This window comes from Electrona antarctica (genome assembly GCF_951216825.1).
Source record: "Electrona antarctica genome assembly, chromosome: 11".
Classification (NCBI taxonomy): Eukaryota; Metazoa; Chordata; class Actinopteri; order Myctophiformes; family Myctophidae; genus Electrona; species Electrona antarctica.
The window spans coordinates 43,075,762-43,093,933 of NC_136792.1; the positions used below are offsets into that span (position 1 = coordinate 43,075,762).

General features: G+C 49.6%; 1 pseudogene across 1 annotated transcript in view; it reads left to right on the forward strand.

Moving 5' to 3' along the window:
• The window catches only part of LOC306932169 (kelch domain-containing protein 3-like), a 29,025-nt pseudogene extending 11,386 nt beyond the window's left edge, over nucleotides 1–17,639 (forward strand). Inside the window, exons 2-3 of the transcript in view lie at nucleotides 9,472–9,566; nucleotides 16,631–17,639. The product of the transcript in view is annotated as a kelch domain-containing protein 3-like (transcript). The remainder of the gene's footprint in view (nucleotides 1–9,471; nucleotides 9,567–16,630) is intronic.
• The last annotated feature ends 533 nt before the right edge of the window (nucleotides 17,640–18,172 follow it).

Here is an 18,172-nt window from a genome sequence, read left to right on the forward strand (position 1 = left end):
CCAGCCTCTAGTTCTGGGTGCCTGACGCAGTGCCCTGCCAGCCTCTAGTTCTGGGTGCCTGACGCAGTGCCCTGCCAGCCTCTAGTTCTGGGTGCCTGACGCAGTGCCCTGCCAGCCTCTAGTTCTGGGTGCCTGACGCAGTGCCCTGCCAGCCTCTAGTTCTGGGTGCCTGATGCAGTGCCCTGCCAGCCTCTAGTTCTGGGTGCCTGACGCAGTGCCCTGCCAGCCAGCCTCTAGTTCTGGGTGCCTGACGCAGTGCCCTGCCAGCCTCTAGTTCTGGGTGCCTGATGCAGTGCTCTGCTAGCCTCTAGTTCTGGGTGCCTGACGCAATGCCCTGCCAGCCAGCCTCTAGTTCTGGTTGCCTGACGCAGTGCCCTGCCAGCCTCTAGTTCTGGGTGCCTGACGCAGTGCCCTGCCAGCCTCTATTTCTGGGTGCCTGACACAGTGCCCTGCCAGCCTCTAGTTCTGGGTGCCTGACGCAGTGCCCTGCCAGCCTCTAGTTCTGGGTGCCTGACACAATGCCCTGCCAGCCTCTAGTTCTGGGTGCCTGACGCAGTGCCCTGCCAGCCTCTAGTTCTGGGTGCCTGACACAATGCCCTGCCAGCCTCTAGTTCTGGGTGCCTGATGCAGTGCTCTGCTAGCCTCTAGTTCTGGGTGCCTGACGCAGTGCCCTGCCAGCCTCTAGTTCTGGGTGCCTGACGCAGTGCCCTGCCAGCCTCTAGTTCTGGGTGCCTGACGCAATGCCCTGCCAGCCAGCCTCTAGTTCTGGGTGCCTGACGCAGTGCCCTGCCAGCCTCTAGTTCTGGGTGCCTGACGCAGTGCCCTGCCAGCCTCTAGTTCTGGGTGCCTGACACAATGCCCTGCCAGCCTCTAGTTCTGGGTGCCTGACGCAGTGCCCTGCCAGCCTCTAGTTCTGGGTGCCTGACACAATGCCCTGCCAGCCTCTAGTTCTGGGTGCCTGATGCAGTGCTCTGCTAGCCTCTAGTTCTGGGTGCCTGACGCAGTGCCCTGCCAGCCTCTAGTTCTGGGTGCCTGACGCAGTGCCCTGCCAGCCTCTAGTTCTGGGTGCCTGACGCAATGCCCTGCCAGCCAGCCTCTAGTTCTGGGTGCCTGACGCAATGCCCTGCCAGCCTCTAGTTCTGGGTGCCTGACGCAGTGCCCTGCCAGCCTCTAGTTCTGGGTGCCTGACGCAATGCCCTGCCAGCCTCTAGTTCTGGGTGCCTGACGCAGTGCCCTGCCAGCCTCTAGTTCTGGGTGCCTGACGCAATGCCCTGCCAGCCTCTAGTTCTGGGTGCCTGACGCAGTGCCCTGCCAGCTTCTAGTTCTGGGTGCCTGACGCAATGCCCTGCTAGCCTCTAGTTCTGGGTGCCTGACGCAGTGCCCTGCCAGCCTCTAGTTCTGGGTGCCTGACACAATGCCCTGCCAGCCTCTAGTTCTGGGTGCCTGATGCAGTGCTCTGCTAGCCTCTAGTTCTGGGTGCCTGACGCAGTGCCCTGCCAGCCTCTAGTTCTGGGTGCCTGACGCAGTGCCCTGCCAGCCTCTAGTTCTGGGTGCCTGATGCAGTGCCCTGCCAGCCTCTAGTTCTGGGTGCCTGACGCAGTGCCCTGCCAGCCTCTAGTTCTGGGTGCCTGACGCAGTGCCCTGCCAGCCTCTAGTTCTGGGTGCCTGATGCAGTGCCCTGCCAGCCTCTAGTTCTGGGTGCCTGACGCAGTGCCCTGCCAGCCTCTAGTTCTGGGTGCCTGACGCAATGCCCTGCCAGCCAGCCTCTAGTTCTGGGTGCCTGACGCAGTGCCCTGCCAGCCTCTAGTTCTGGGTGCCTGACGCAATGCCCTGCCAGCCTCTAGTTCTGGGTGCCTGACGCAGTGCCCTGCCAGCCTCTAGTTCTGGGTGCCTGACGCAATGCCCTGCCAGCCAGCCTCTAGTTCTGGGTGCCTGACGCAGTGCCCTGCCAGCCTCTAGTTCTGGGTGCCTGACGCAATGCCCTGCCAGCCAGCCTCTAGTTCTGGGTGCCTGACGCAGTGCCCTGCCAGCCTCTAGTTCTGGGTGCCTGACGCAATGCCCTGCCAGCCTCTAGTTCTGGGTGCCTGACGCAGTGCCCTGCCAGCCTCTAGTTCTGGGTGCCTGACGCAATGCCCTGCCAGCCTCTAGTTCTGGGTGCCTGACGCAGTGCCCTGCCAGCCTCTAGTTCTGGGTGCCTGACGCAATGCCCTGCCAGCCTCTAGTTCTGGGTGCCTGACGCAGTGCCCTGCCAGCTTCTAGTTCTGGGTGCCTGACGCAATGCCCTGCCAGCCTCTAGTTCTGGGTGCCTGACGCAGTGCCCTGCCAGCCTCTAGTTCTGGGTGCCTGACACAATGCCCTGCCAGCCTCTAGTTCTGGGTGCCTGATGCAGTGCTCTGCCAGCCTCTAGTTCTGGGTGCCTGACGCAGTGCCCTGCCAGCCTCTAGTTCTGGGTGCCTGAGGCAGTGCCCTGCCAGCCTCTAGTTCTGGGTGCCTGACGCAATGCCCTGCCAGCCAGCCTCTAGTTCTGGGTGCCTGACGCAGTGCCCTGCCAGCCTCTAGTTCTGGGTGCCTGACGCAATGCCCTGCCAGCCTCTAGTTCTGGGTGCCTGACGCAGTGCCCTGCCAGCCTCTAGTTCTGGGTGCCTGACGCAATGCCCTGCCAGCCAGCCTCTAGTTCTGGGTGCCTGACGCAGTGCCCTGCCAGCCTCTAGTTCTGGGTGCCTGACGCAATGCCCTGCCAGCCAGCCTCTAGTTCTGGGTGCCTGACGCAGTGCCCTGCTAGCCTCTAGTTCTGGGTGCCTGACGCAATGCCCTGCCAGCCTCTAGTTCTGGGTGCCTGACGCAGTGCCCTGCTAGCCTCTAGTTCTGGGTGCCTGACGCAATGCCCTGCCAGCCTCTAGTTCTGGGTGCCTGACGCAGTGCCCTGCCAGCCTCTAGTTCTGGGTGCCTGACGCAATGCCCTGCCAGCCTCTAGTTCTGGGTGCCTGACACAATGCCCTGCCAGCTTCTAGTTCTGGGTGCCTGACGCAATGCCCTGCCAGCCTCTAGTTCTGGGTGCCTGACGCAGTGCCCTGCCAGCCTCTAGTTCTGGGTGCCTGACACAATGCCCTGCCAGCCTCTAGTTCTGGGTGCCTGATGCAGTGCTCTGCTAGCCTCTAGTTCTGGGTGCCTGACGCATTGCCCTGCCAGCCTCTAGTTCTGGGTGCCTGACGCAGTGCCCTGCCAGCTTCTAGTTCTGGGTGCCTGACGCAATGCCCTGCCAGCCTCTAGTTCTGGGTGCCTGACGCAGTGCCCTGCCAGCCTCTAGTTCTGGGTGCCTGACACAATGCCCTGCCAGCCTCTAGTTCTGGGTGCCTGATGCAGTGCTCTGCTAGCCTCTAGTTCTGGGTGCCTGACGCAGTGCCCTGCCAGCCTCTAGTTCTGGGTGCCTGACGCAGTGCCCTGCCAGCCTCTAGTTCTGGGTGCCTGATGCAGTGCCCTGCCAGCCTCTAGTTCTGGGTGCCTGACGCAGTGCCCTGCCAGCCTCTAGTTCTGGGTGCCTGACGCAGTGCCCTGCCAGCCTCTAGTTCTGGGTGCCTGATGCAGTGCCCTGCCAGCCTCTAGTTCTGGGTGCCTGATGCAGTGCCCTGCCAGCCTCTAGTTCTGGGTGCCTGACGCAGTGCCCTGCCAGCCTCTAGTTCTGGGTGCCTGACGCAGTGCCCTGCCAGCCTCTAGTTCTGGGTGCCTGATGCAGTGCCCTGCCAGCCTCTAGTTCTGGGTGCCTGACGCAGTGCCCTGCCAGCCTCTAGTTCTGGGTGCCTGACGCAATGCCCTGCCAGCCAGCCTCTAGTTCTGGGTGCCTGACGCAGTGCCCTGCCAGCCTCTAGTTCTGGGTGCCTGACGCAGTGCCCTGCCAGCCTCTAGTTCTGGGTGCCTGACGCAGTGCCCTGCCAGCCTCTAGTTCTGGGTGCCTGACGCAATGCCCTGCCAGCCAGCCTCTAGTTCTGGGTGCCTGACGCAGTGCCCTGCCAGCCTCTAGTTCTGGGTGCCTGACGCAATGCCCTGCCAGCCAGCCTCTAGTTCTGGGTGCCTGACGCAGTGCCCTGCCAGCCTCTAGTTCTGGGTGCCTGACGCAATGCCCTGCCAGCCTCTAGTTCTGGGTGCCTGACGCAGTGCCCTGCCAGCCTCTAGTTCTGGGTGCCTGACGCAATGCCCTGCCAGCCTCTAGTTCTGGGTGCCTGACGCAGTGCCCTGCCAGCCTCTAGTTCTGGGTGCCTGACGCAATGCCCTGCCAGCCTCTAGTTATGGGTGCCTGACGCAGTGCCCTGCCAGCTTCTAGTTCTGGGTGCCTGACGCAATGCCCTGCCAGCCTCTAGTTCTGGGTGCCTGACGCAGTGCCCTGCCAGCCTCTAGTTCTGGGTGCCTGACACAATGCCCTGCCAGCCTCTAGTTCTGGGTGCCTGATGCAGTGCTCTGCTAGCCTCTAGTTCTGGGTGCCTGACGCAGTGCCCTGCCAGCCTCTAGTTCTGGGTGCCTGACGCAGTGCCCTGCCAGCCTCTAGTTCTGGGTGCCTGACGCAGTGCCCTGCCAGCCTCTAGTTCTGGGTGCCTGATGCAGTGCCCTGCCAGCCTCTAGTTCTGGGTGCCTGACGCAGTGCCCTGCCAGCCTCTAGTTCTGGGTGCCTGACGCAGTGCCCTGCCAGCCAGCCTCTAGTTCTGGGTGCCTGACGCAGTGCCCTGCCAGCCTCTAGTTCTGGGTGCCTGACGCAATGCCCTGCCAGCCTCTAGTTCTGGGTGCCTGACGCAGTGCCCTGCCAGCCTCTAGTTCTGGGTGCCTGACGCAATGCCCTGCCAGCCAGCCTCTAGTTCTGGGTGCCTGACGCAGTGCCCTGCCAGCCTCTAGTTCTGGGTGCCTGACGCAATGCCCTGCCAGCCAGCCTCTAGTTCTGGGTGCCTGACGCAGTGCCCTGCCAGCCTCTAGTTCTGGGTGCCTGACGCAATGCCCTGCCAGCCTCTAGTTCTGGGTGCCTGACGCAGTGCCCTGCTAGCCTCTAGTTCTGGGTGCCTGACGCATTGCCCTGCCAGCCTCTAGTTCTGGGTGCCTGACGCAGTGCCCTGCCAGCCTCTAGTTCTGGGTGCCTGACGCAATGCCCTGCCAGCCTCTAGTTCTGGGTGCCTGACACAATGCCCTGCCAGCTTCTAGTTCTGGGTGCCTGACGCAGTGCCCTGCCAGCCTCTAGTTCTGGGTGCCTGACACAATGCCCTGCCAGCCTCTAGTTCTGGGTGCCTGATGCAGTGCTCTGCTAGCCTCTAGTTCTGGGTGCCTGACGCAGTGCCCTGCCAGCCTCTAGTTCTGGGTGCCTGACGCAGTGCCCTGCCAGCCTCTAGTTCTGGGTGCCTGACGCAGTGCCCTGCCAGCCTCTAGTTCTGGGTGCCTGATGCAGTGCCCTGCCAGCCTCTAGTTCTGGGTGCCTGACGCAGTGCCCTGCCAGCCTCTAGTTCTGGGTGCCTGACGCAGTGCCCTGCCAGCCTCTAGTTCTGGGTGCCTGACGCAGTGCCCTGCCAGCCTCTAGTTCTGGGTGCCTGACGCAGTGCCCTGCCAGCCTCTAGTTCTGGGTGCCTGACGCAGTGCCCTGCCAGCCTCTAGTTATGGGTGCCTGACGCAGTGCCCTGCCAGCCTCTAGTTATGGGTGCCTGATGCAGTGCCCTGCCAGCCAGCCTCTAGTTCTGGGTGTCTGACGCAGTGCCCTGCCAGCCTCTAGTTCTGGGTGCCTGACGCAGTGCCCTGCCAGCCTCTAGTTCTGGGTGCCTGACGCAGTGCCCTGCCAGCCTCTAGTTCTGGGTGCCTGACGCAATGCCCTGCCAGCCAGCCTCTAGTTCTGGGTACCTGACGCAGTGCCCTCCCAGCCTCTAGTTCTGGGTGCCTGACGCAGTGCCCTGCCAGCCTCTAGTTCTGGGTGCCTGATGCAGTGCCCTGCCAGCCTCTAGTTCTGGGTGCCTGACGCAGTGCCCTGCCAGTCTCATCCGTCTCTTTCTGACCTTGTCTGACCCGTGTTAGACCCTCACAATGCGGCGTGAAGCGAGTCACTAGGTTTGGTCCCAGGGAGACATCAAATTTGTCTTTCGGATCACAGGCTAAAAAGTAAAAAAAAAACACAGCTCTAGAGACTCATTATCCTTCCTCGTTTGTGTTGACACTTGACTGATACCATGGACGAAGCCCAACACACACCCCTTGACTTTTGTAAGTCTACACTCACACACTTTGCTCACACTATCACTCAAGAGTCAAGGCCAGTGTTCATTTATTTCTTTGGATGTTTATCGTGTCATTAACAAAACTACAGAGATGCATGCGAGTGGAATATGCATATAGACGCCTTAACAGACAACGTCACACTGATAAGCACCAGCATGCTGGTCTCTCACTCTTGAAATATATAATCCATTGGTTTCTGTTGTGTGTGATTGTGAACAATAATAGCAATTCAAAGCAGTTGTCCTCAAAACCACACCTCCAGTCGCTGTCATGAGAACGGGAGGTGCGCTCATGATCACGGCAGCAGAGCCTGTTTGTCCATGGCACGCGCACCTGCAGCCAATCAAGTATAATTTATGCTTCGTCCCGCGATGGTGTCGTGCACGCAGACCTCTTAGCTCACAACAGTCACGTCCACGACAAGATGTGAGCTTGTATATCAGCTGTTCTCTGTGCGCAATACTGTTGCTCAATGAAGTATAAATGTCTCCTAGGATGCATCCCACTAGTCAACACACAAGAGGAGGTTGAATGGACTGAAACCAGCGCTCCTCAAAACAACAGTTTTGGAGATCTGTTGGGAATTGATTACATGAAATAGTCACCCATGCGCCCAGTCCCAATGTTTGTAAACAAATAATTGGTCTATACACAGGCAAGGAACAGAAAAGGCCCAGTTTGGCAGTCTTACAAGTTACAACCCAGCTTTTACGAACAAAACAAATATTAGAAACTGACAATAGATCTTTTGCAGTTGGACAGACCAATGAGCTGCGTAACTTTAAATGTTTTTTTTTGTGGCTTTCGCCTTTATTTTATATGTTTTATGGAGGGACAGACAGTAGGCTGACAGGAAATGGGGAGAGAGATGGGGGGAAGACATGCAGTAAAGGGAGTCGAACCCGCGGCACACTGCCAGACTGGATTACCAGCCAAGGTGCCTGGACCATTGAGCCATGGCCCAGGCCAGCTGCGTAACTTTAAACATCATAATCTGTCGCATGGTGAAGGCTTTTTTTTCATCACACTGTCCGTTCCTCATCAGAGACACCACAGAGTTGGGATGTCCGAAGTTGTTGTTGTGACATGGTGTAGACCAAGTAGTATGACCCCCTGACCACGCCGGTGAAGATGGCCGTGGCAGCGTCGTAGCCACCACCACCCGCGTTGGACAGGAGGTTCCGCGGGTACTTGACCGGCTTGTCCTGTTGAAACACAGACCCACCGGCCTTCCCAGGGTGGCAGAGAAGAGCTCTCCATCAACGTCTTCAGCTGCTCGGCTTGGGCCTGGCTCTCTCAGGCATGATAGAACTGGTATTGGACCAGTGTCTCTCTCCTGGGCGCTCCAAGGTCGCTGCATTTTCCATCTTGTCCGCTTGCCTCTCCATTCGCTGCGCCATGTTGTCTTGCATGGTGTCCATTCGCTGCATCAGACCCAAGTTCCCCAGTCCCTAGGTTGGCGTTATTCTCAGTGCATAGGCTACTGGAGAAGAACAACAGAAGCACAAGGACATGTTCCATTTAGCCAGCCATCTTGGTGAAGAGCCCTCTCTGTCCCGCTGCTATTTATATGATGGAGCACCTATTGTTACCTACAGTAGGATACTGTGTACAAAGAAGCTAACGCACACCAAAGTCCTTGTAGCGGTGCCGGCACACAGGAGAAAACTGTAGAGGAGATCTTGAAAAGGGTGACCGCACACGCCAATAGCCAGAGTACTGTGCTCTGTGTTCCCTGATGAAGGCTTAACCGCCGAAACGTTGGATTCATTTTTGTCTTACCTGCTGTCCTAATAAAATATTGGCACTCTGGCTATTGGCGTGTGCGGTCACCCTACCTACAGTAGGATAACCAGACGTCTCGGTATGGCCGGGAACAGGTTGACATACATTTAAAAACAAATTCCTAAAATGTACACATTCCTGTGACCGGTCGTAAATAACACACACTCATAAATATCTGCCCAGTTGCAAACAGAGATTTGAGTTGAAGAATTAAGGTCTCCGGGCCGAAACGTCCATTCGTCTGTTGTCGCCTGCTGGGGGAAATCAAAAAATAAACAAGAATCCTAAAGGATATAACGTGAGGTGCTGGTATTCATTCCTACAGTTTATGTCTTCCTGAACCGTGCACCCGTTACACTATTACGTGGAATTACAGGAGGGGCGAGATCCAAGTACGACCGCAACCGGTAGCCATGGTATTTGGCGGCTCGCCATAGCATTTGGCCGAATTCGTCGACGGTCATGAGCTGTCGTCGCGACTTTTCAGCTAAAATGGCAACGTTTTACAATATTGATGACGTCGCGGAAGTCGTCGTTAGTCGAGGATGGAATTATTCAACTGAGTGCTTGCTCCCACTTTCTTCTTCCGTCACAAACAGTCACACATTCTCTCTCAAACATCCTCTTGCATATATACGTTATATGTAGCCTATTACTATGAAATGAAAGTGCACACAGTAAAAGTGTTAATTAAACATTAAATTAACACTTTTTACCACGTGCACTGTATATGACCTTTTGCGTATGGAAATGCATGAGTCGTTTCCATGAATTATTGATATCAGAACGTGCACACCATTGCATGTGCGGGCGGCGGGCGCTTTCTCGTGCTCAAAAGACTCGTGAAGCGAGCACTACACCCATGGTAATGATATAAATACATTCCTTTCTCTGTACAGAAGAATGTCGTGAGCCGGATGAATCACCCAGGATTCTGATCATAGATTCTGATCATAAGAGAAGAAAAAAAAAAGAGCTTGTCTCCTTGTTTTCTCCAAAATATATTGTTTATACATACGTCCCGCGTTTAACGAGAACAGCCTTGCGCAAACCTGCGCAGCAAAGCATGCGTGTGGACGTTAGTTTGTTGAGTGCGGTGCGTTGGCCACAGAGCAGTTCAACTGGAGCATTTGGGGGTTAAATGTCTTGCTCAAGGGCACTTCAACAGTGGGTGTTGAAAAGACATGCAGGTGAGCGTCAATCACTTCCGTGACCAGATTCTTCATGCCGGTCTCGGGGATTGAACCGGGTGCTCATCTAACCTTTAGGCCATATATGTGCTCATCATTAACGATGAGCATGATATCAATGTTCTTCAAACTACAGATATCCAAGCTGGCTTCTTGGAACGGAAAGTTAAAGAACAATAACACTAGAATGCATAGATTGTTGGTGGTGGTGAAGCTGATCTCATGTGTCTTTCTCTGTCTCTCAATCTCTGGCCATCAGACTCTGGATAAAGTGGTGATGGACATGAGCATCTGTGATGAGCCCCGTCCACCCAACAACGGCTCGTCTCCTATAGCAACAGCCTCAGGACAAAGGTGAGCAAAGTCGATGATTATGCTTCTACTACACGCATAATGCAATGCCCATAGCCACATAAATAGCATCCCCCTATTCTGGGCATGTCATAATATTCCAGAATTTGGCAAAAGATATCAGTAGCAATATCTACAAGCGTTGTGACTTGTGAACTTACAAATACATTTGGTGTAGAGAGAAAAAAGTAGGGATGCACAATATAATCAGTAGCATAATCGGAATCCGCCATATCAGCCATAAAAATGCCATATCTGTATCGGAACGGTCTCAAAATAATACAGATTATTTAATCGGTTTTCACCAGCAAAACAATTTTAAAATGAAAAATGTAAAAATTCATCAATGAGTTCAATATAAATCAAACGTTTCTAGGACCTCTAGTATAGAACAAAAGCCACAATCTTAAATCTTCAAAATAAACATTTTTCTACATTTAATTTGTGTACTCATCTCATTCAGTAGTCAATCAGTTGTGAAAACAGACTGGAAAAGAGTATAGGCAATTTATTGATTGATTGAATACTTTATTAACAGGCTTTGGGCCAAGCCCCTAGGGCCTAGGCTTGTTTCCATTGTGGTCCTCTGTATAATATCGGAATCGGTCAGAATCGGTATCGGCAGATATATGACCCTGCCTAACGATGATGTCACTGGAGGAAGACTGGTTTCTGATTCTGAACTGCCCACAGCCCTTCTATGATCGAGACACAGATAGACCAAGTCGAAAACAATTGTGCTATTTTATCATGACCATTAGTGAGGACCAATTATATGAAGATATAGGATGAAAAGTGGTGAAGTCGTCCTTTAAGTTACTTGATGAGCTTGTGAAATATCCATGCTGTAGCCACCAGCTGTGTTTCCTGATTCGTCTAGCTTGATAAATTATCATCATTATAATTTTATGCGAGCAAAATCACATAACCGGCTGTTGGGGGATAGGCCTCCGGTTTGTTCCATGACCATTTTATTTGTTCATGAGACTGCAGAAAGAAAGGAGAGGAAGCAATGTGGGCTTGTTTAATGAGAACTTTGAGATACAAAGAGACACTTTGCAGTGCAATGCTAACACTCCTCGGGCAAATTGGAGAAAAACGACACATTTTTATGATTACAGTATATGGTTCTTTATGACTGTGGCACTGGCAATTAGGTCACTGTGAGTGTGTGTGTGCGTGCATGTGTGCCTGACTGCGTGTGTGTGTGTGTGTGTGTGTGTGTGTGTGTGTGTGCGTGTGTGCGTGTGTGTGCGTGTGTGCGCGTGCGTGCGTGCGTGCGCGGGTGTGTGTTGCTCTTCACACGCAAGAGAAAAGTTAGCAGATAAATATTGTATGTGCTCATAATTAGTACCATTGACATGGCTAAAGAAATTCACTTATAATTAACAATTTATATATTCTGATAAAAGCAAAACCCACTTCTTTTGATATAGTTCTTTTTAATTACCATTAATTTATGAAAATAGAAAAAATAAAACAACTTGTTCAATGACAGCGTGTTCATAAAATGCCAATTAGTACAGTAAGTAGACACAGCTGCATGGGCTTTTGGTACAGCTGTACTGAACTGTACTGAAGAAAATATTGTATCAGTCCTCAGGGCAAATTCTCAAATGAACAAACAGAAATATGCATTCTATATGGATTTTATTTAAACATGGGCCTGTGATTGCAAAAAAGAAATACAGAGTTGCATGCTTCTACATGTTTCTTGTTCGCAGTGTTTTATTTATAACAAAGACAGCTTTAGCAGAAACGTTGATCAATAAAACACTGCAGAGAGAAGAAACCTGAGTGTGTTATTATTTTTTATCCCCAATTCCCTTGTAACTTTGAAATAATACAGTGCTGGCATTTTAACCACATGAACCCTGCATGGGCATGCCATAACACTCTGGCCCCTTTTCCACCAGTTAGGAACCGGTTCAGTTCTTTTTGGTTCTTATGAGCCAGAGCTCCAAAATTGGAATGTTAATTATGAATTGAGAGTGCAAAACCATACCTATATTAGATTGTTATCACCATGAAACTTCCCCAGTTGATTACTTACACAAAGACAATGATTTATTGTATTACAAATCCTAAAAATGTAAATATGCAAATTAGGCATCATATAGGAAAATATGCAAAAGACATAAAATATGGAAAAGCTACTATACTGTGGAAGGGTTATCATATATTAATTTACTTATATTGATCCTATAAACAATCTAATATAGGTATGGTTTTGCACACTCAATTCATAATTAACGTTCCAAAAAACAAAAGGGGTCACAGTGCACAACTGTAAACCCATGGTTTCCAGAACATGGTGTGGCATACCCATTTTCTGTTTCGTCTCATTTTACCATTATTGTTTGATTGCCTCGGCAGCAGCTCAGGTTTTTTGGGCCCGATCACCTGACGCCAGATTGGTCGATACGGATGAGCGATCTGATCATGTGGGAGCGGAGGGCAATATTTCTATTATTTATTTGAGTTAACTTAACATCCCTAAGCTTGTATGGGCTGTTTTCAGTGAAGATATTTGGTCTAGAGGGGGAAAAAAGAGTGCACCAAGTACAGTCCCAATTCAGATTTGTTTTACTAAGAATAGAGCAGAGGCATCCTTTATTACCAAAAGAGCCATTTTTGTTCCACAAATGTATTGAGAGTCTTTCAAATTTCAATATTTTTTTTTTTATTGTTTGCTAATTTTATCAAAGCAGATCATGAATACCTACCAGTGGTTGTAAAAGCATGAATACATTCTTGTTTTCTTTCTTCAATAATTTATTTCTTATTTTTATCTGGTGTAACACTTTTTCTTTACAATAGGAGAACGTTATGTCTACTACAACCAGTAAGACGCCTGAGGGCGAGAAGCGACCTCGCCCTTTAGGTTGCGTGCAGCCGTGCACGCATCCGCCCATGGGTGACAACAGACTGCTGGGTGAGCGCTGCCGGTGCTCTGGGTCAGATCAACATATGGAATGAATTCTGTACTCGCCATATATGGAGCGTGTCTTGAGTGTACATGGTTTGATGAGGTCAGATCAACATATGGAATGTCAGAACAGGTCAGCTCCGGAGATCTCTACAAGGTTTGATGAGGGCCCAGGTAGGGCCTTTCTTAATTTTCGGACCATAATATACAGTATGGTCATGCCTGGGGGTGACGGACTAACGAACGGACGGGAAATGCACGTTTTCATAGTACATGCGACCTGCGGTTGCAATCCAAATTATGATTATGTAAAAAAAGAAAAAAAAAAGAAAGGAAAAATAAAAACTCTGGGGGAACCGCCCACTTCTGCATGTAGAGACCATATGTTGGCCCTCCTCTTCCGGTGGTGCATCTTTGTTTTCATTCCTACTAACAACAAACTATACACATTGTAATGGCAGTTTCTGACAGATTCAACCTCGGCGCTCTGAATCGGTCTTGAGCGATTACTACAAACATAATGTACTGTTGCTTCGCATTTTGAAATGAGCCTCGATCTGATATGCCATCTGTATGAATTGTCCCTCATTTCTCCCTGTACATGCCTTCCACACCGGGCCCAGTCAGAAAATAAACATTGCTTGTTTGATTGAATATTTTATTGACGATTTTGAAAGGTACAGGCAGTACAATGAGTTAAAACACGGCAAATGGATGACCCCCCAAAATCTGCTTGTTTCCATTGTGGTCCATTAAGTCAACAGTCAACACTCAAACAACTGGACAAAACAACTGTTCAACCAAAACAACAACACAAAACTTCATTCTGTGCCATAACTCATTTCACTCATTTCAAATCTAAAGTGACAACAAACGCAACTAATTTCTGCCCACGGAAATTACAAAATCTCAGAGGCAAATTATGTCAAGCATGTCGGAGATTGATGAAAATAAATCCAGACAGAATACTGAGTGGGTGCAGTCTAGCATTAAAAACTTTAAAAATTACTCAACTACAAACGATACAAATGATGTGCTTTTCTATTTAAAGTGAATTCATTGCTGTGTTGAATTTTTGACATTTCGACCCCCAAACTCTTTAAACAAATAATAGTGAAAATAGCCTATCTAAAGCTCTCAACATTTCGCAATGAGACGCATTGTGAACTTGTACCCTTTACAGTCCTTACAAATAGGCTACTCTAGTGAGTACAGATAACTTTTAAAAAGTTTATACAGTCCTTCGTTACCGTCCACTGAGTATATAATAATGAATAATGAATTGCATTTTATAGCGCTTTTCCAAGTGCTCAAAGCGCTTTACAATGGTTCATTCATTCACACATTGGGAGGTGAAGCGGCGAACAGTCGACGCCAGCGTCCTCACTTCCCACATTCACACACCAATAGTGGCGAGCTCACACCGACCGACTCACTGGAGGCAATGTAGGGTTCAGTGTCTTGCCCAAGGACACTTCGACATGTGGTCAGGAGGAGCCGGGATTCGAACTGCCGACCCAGGGATCATTGGACGACCTGCTCTACCTCCTGAGCCACAGCTGCCCTGTGTAAAACACTTCCGTTGTCGCTGAAGCCCTTCCCGAGGCCTTTACTCTGCATGACCGGCTTTCAATTCAAAGTCAGAAAAAGGGGAAACAAACACACATGCATGCATATTCCTTCATGCACATTAATACTGTGAAATTCCTCACAAAGAGTACAAAATAAATAAATGACGTTTTCACTTTTACTCCAGGCCTTGGTTTCAAAAGTAGCTATGTATGAATAAATATTCACACTTTCACTCTTATACTGCAGTTTGTCTCCCTCTTGGTATTAGTTGCCCCGGCGATGATTGCGTGGCTTAGCAAAGGTTGTGTAAAGCAGACGGAGGGATGACAGTTCTAGGCTAAAGATGCATTGCCATTTTGCCCCAGGCTTAATTACCATCTCCCTCCCCCTCTCTGATAAGACACAACTGCAATATGATCCTCCTTCCAACACTATTATTCTCCATCTGCTCTGGGGTGGCAGGCAGTCACCTTCCTTCCTGTGGTTCTGCTTCAGCGGTTACGTTCCTCATTCTCCTCAAATCCCCAACATAACAGACCACATCTGCAAGACATGTAATAACCACGATAATAGTGAGTGTCGCTGCACAATGACATGGTTTGTGCACTCGTTTTGTATGGCTACAGAGGGTTGTCTTAACCATTTAAGACCCATTTACTTCTTTGCACGACAAATAGCTACAATAGCCAATCGACAAGCACACACCATGTCACATTGTTGTGATGCGTTTTGAGCTTGTAGACTGTGTTTGTTTGTTTTTATATTATATTATATTATATTATATTATATTATATTATATTATATTATATTATATTATATTATATTATATTATATTAATAAACAAAGTGACATATTGTGAAAATGTTTGCCCACAATAGTGACACAAAATGGATAACATATGTTTTACTTTTTTTGAGTGGTGCAAACCACTCCAACAACTGGCTTTGTACCCGTGTACCCGTGTACCCGTGTTTGTTCGTACCGAAAAAACGAGCATGGTTGCTATGGTTAGCAACCAAAAAAACAAGCATGGTTGCTATGGTTAGTATGTGACGTCACTGACGTCACATACTAACCATGTATGTGACGTAACACATCATAAATGTCTGTAGTTGCACCACTCAGTTCACACGGGTGTGTTTTTTGTTACACCATCACTAAACACGGGTATATTTTACCCAATGTAAAATATTCTATAAAAAATATTTCTCATCAAAATATATTGAAGTACAGCAATACATGGCAACTTGAGCTACTCTTCTTTAATATTTAATCATGACTTTTCACACAAAAACTAAAAACATATATAATGAGGGGAGGGGGGCTATCATAGGGTGCATAACGTGCATATAATTTAAAACATATTCATAAAAAAACAGGAAATGGAGCTGGGAACTTTGGTCCACCCATTCCTAGGACATGTGAGAATGGTCCAACGAAGGGAACAAAACAATAAAAGTTCATTGTGGGATTTTTCTCTATCACACTATCCCTAAACACGGACACCTGCCTGTAGAAAGAACCAGGGATGTGGGCAGGGAAACAAACCCCTTCTATGATGTCACTTAGGTACTGAAAGACCCACCAGACATCAGCAACATTATGAAAATTACAAAAATATATAATTGTCCGCGTGAAAATCACCCGTATAGGGCTTTAAAAAAAATAACACTTGTCATTATACCTCATCATACACCACATTCCGTGCTCAGCCAATCAGCTGAGCACATTCCGTGCTCATACACACAAACACACAAAGCTGTGAATAGGAGGGGCTAACGACCATCAAGCAAAACACCTGGAGACTTTAGTGACATGTGCTGTGGTTCCTACTAGTCCCTGGACATGTGCTGTGGTTCCTACTAGTCCTGGACATGTGCTGTGGTTCCTACTAGTCCTGGACATGTGCTGTGGTTCCTACTAGTCCTGGACATGTGCTGTGGTTCCTACTAGTCCCTGGACATGTGCTGTGGTTCCTACTAGTCCTGGACATGTGCTGTGGTTCCTACTAGTCCTGGACATGTGCTGTGGTTCCCTACTAGTCCTGGACATGTGCTGTGGTTCCTACTAGTCCTGGGACATGTGCTGTGGTTCCTACTAGTCCCTGGACATGTGCTGTGGTTCCTACTAGTCCTGGGACATGTGCTGTGGTCCCTACTAGTCCCTGGACATGTGCTGTGGTTCCTACTAGTCCTGGACATGTGTTGTGGTTCCTACTAGTCCTGGACATGTGCTGTGGTTCCTACTAGTCCCTGGACATGTGCTGTGGTTCCTACTAGTCCCTGGACATGTGCTGTGGTTCCTACTAGTCCCTGGACATGTGTTGTGGTCCCTACTAGTCCCTGGCCGACGTGTGAAAATACAAGAACGCAGCTCCAAACAGCCGTGCAGTAGCCTACCTACTGACGTTGTGAAAGCTCAAAGCTTAGCCTCCACATGTTGTACTTCTCTGCTGTCGGGCAGAAACCACAAATACATATTCTCAGATACTTGCATGCATGCACGAGTCATTATATTAGAGGAGCTGTTTGTGAGAAATGTTCTGCTAGACGCTGCATCTGAACAGAGGACCTGATAAAGACCGAAAGGCTGCTGTTGCCGTGGGAGACAAAGTCTACTCATTTGGAGGGTACTGTGACGTCAACAAGGATCAGTTTTGTGTTCACGTCTTCAACACAGTGGCTTTATGCTGGAGGGAGTTGACCCCAGAGACTACTGGAAGAGGAGAATGTTACCTTGAGGTTCCATCCAATCGCTGGGGACACAAAGCTGTGATGATAGATTATATTGTCTTCATCTGGGGGGGTTATAGTTATAACACATGGGAGTCAAGGTACTGCAACGTCCTTTATGCATTTGATGTGGACACCCACAGATGGTTCAAGCGCAAGGTTTCTGGAACTGTTCCAAAGGCGAGGAGGAACCACTCAGCCTGTGTTTTGGGGAAGGTCATGTTTATCCATGGAGGATACAGATTTGGGACTGGATATTATAATGACATGTACAAGCTGGACACCACCACAATGGTCTGGTCTTTGATCAACACCAGAGGAACTCCACCTCCTGCTTCATCACACCACTCTGCCACCATCATCGGGTCAAAGATGTTTGTATTTAGGGGAGGAGCCACGGGCAACAACATCCTCAGAGTGTTTGACACAGAAACCGACCACTGGCTGAGAACACCTTCTGCACAGCTTCTTCCAGAAGAATGCTGGGAGAATTCAGCCTTTACCTACAATGGAGAGTTGTACATATTTGGTGGTCGCAAAGCCAGGTACCGGAACTTCACTGATCTGTGGAGATTCAGTCCAGAGACCCTCTGGAAGAAAGTTGAGCCCAGAGGGAAAGGCCCATGTTCAACACATAGGATGTGCTGTTGCATGGTGGGAGATCGCATCATCCTCTTTGGATCATCGGACAGTCCAGATTAACTGCACGTCTTGGATTTAAATCCTAGTCTTAAAACGTTGTGCAAACTAGCGGTTATTCAGCACAGTCTGGAGCAATCTGGACTCCCACACAACATCAGGTGGGAACTGGCAGCCATGACTAACAGCAGCAACAGAAAGTAGAAAGTACTGTTCCTGAAGAAACAGGGTGGGCTCGAGGAGCTATAAGAACAGCAGACAATAGTTATCCAAGCTAATTCATGCCTCTGCTGCCACGCAGGGGAGGACAGAACCAGCCAACTCCACCACCTCAGGTGGAGTTAGCTGCTTTAGCAGACAGTTTGAGGGTCCAACGGAATTAGCTGATTTGTCAAAAGCAGCAGCGGCCCATCCATAGGTGCGCTAGATTACTAGAACAAAAATCACACTTGCGTGAAGTGAGGGGCGCTCTTTCATACATAATCTCATGAACAACTAAATGTATGTGATTGGTTAGCCGATTTGCTTGTCTACATACAGGGCCGGATCTACCATTTATTTTATTTTATTTGTTTTAGCTTCACTGGACTTTTCCCTGCTAATCCAAATGAAATAAATGGTGTCTAAAAAGATTAGTGTTTTATTGTTAGTGAGAAGGCAGCTGAAAAGTGCAATTGTGTGTAAAGCCGCAACAATGCGCTAGATTGGCTGTTGTTCAAGGTGGGTGGGCACACTGG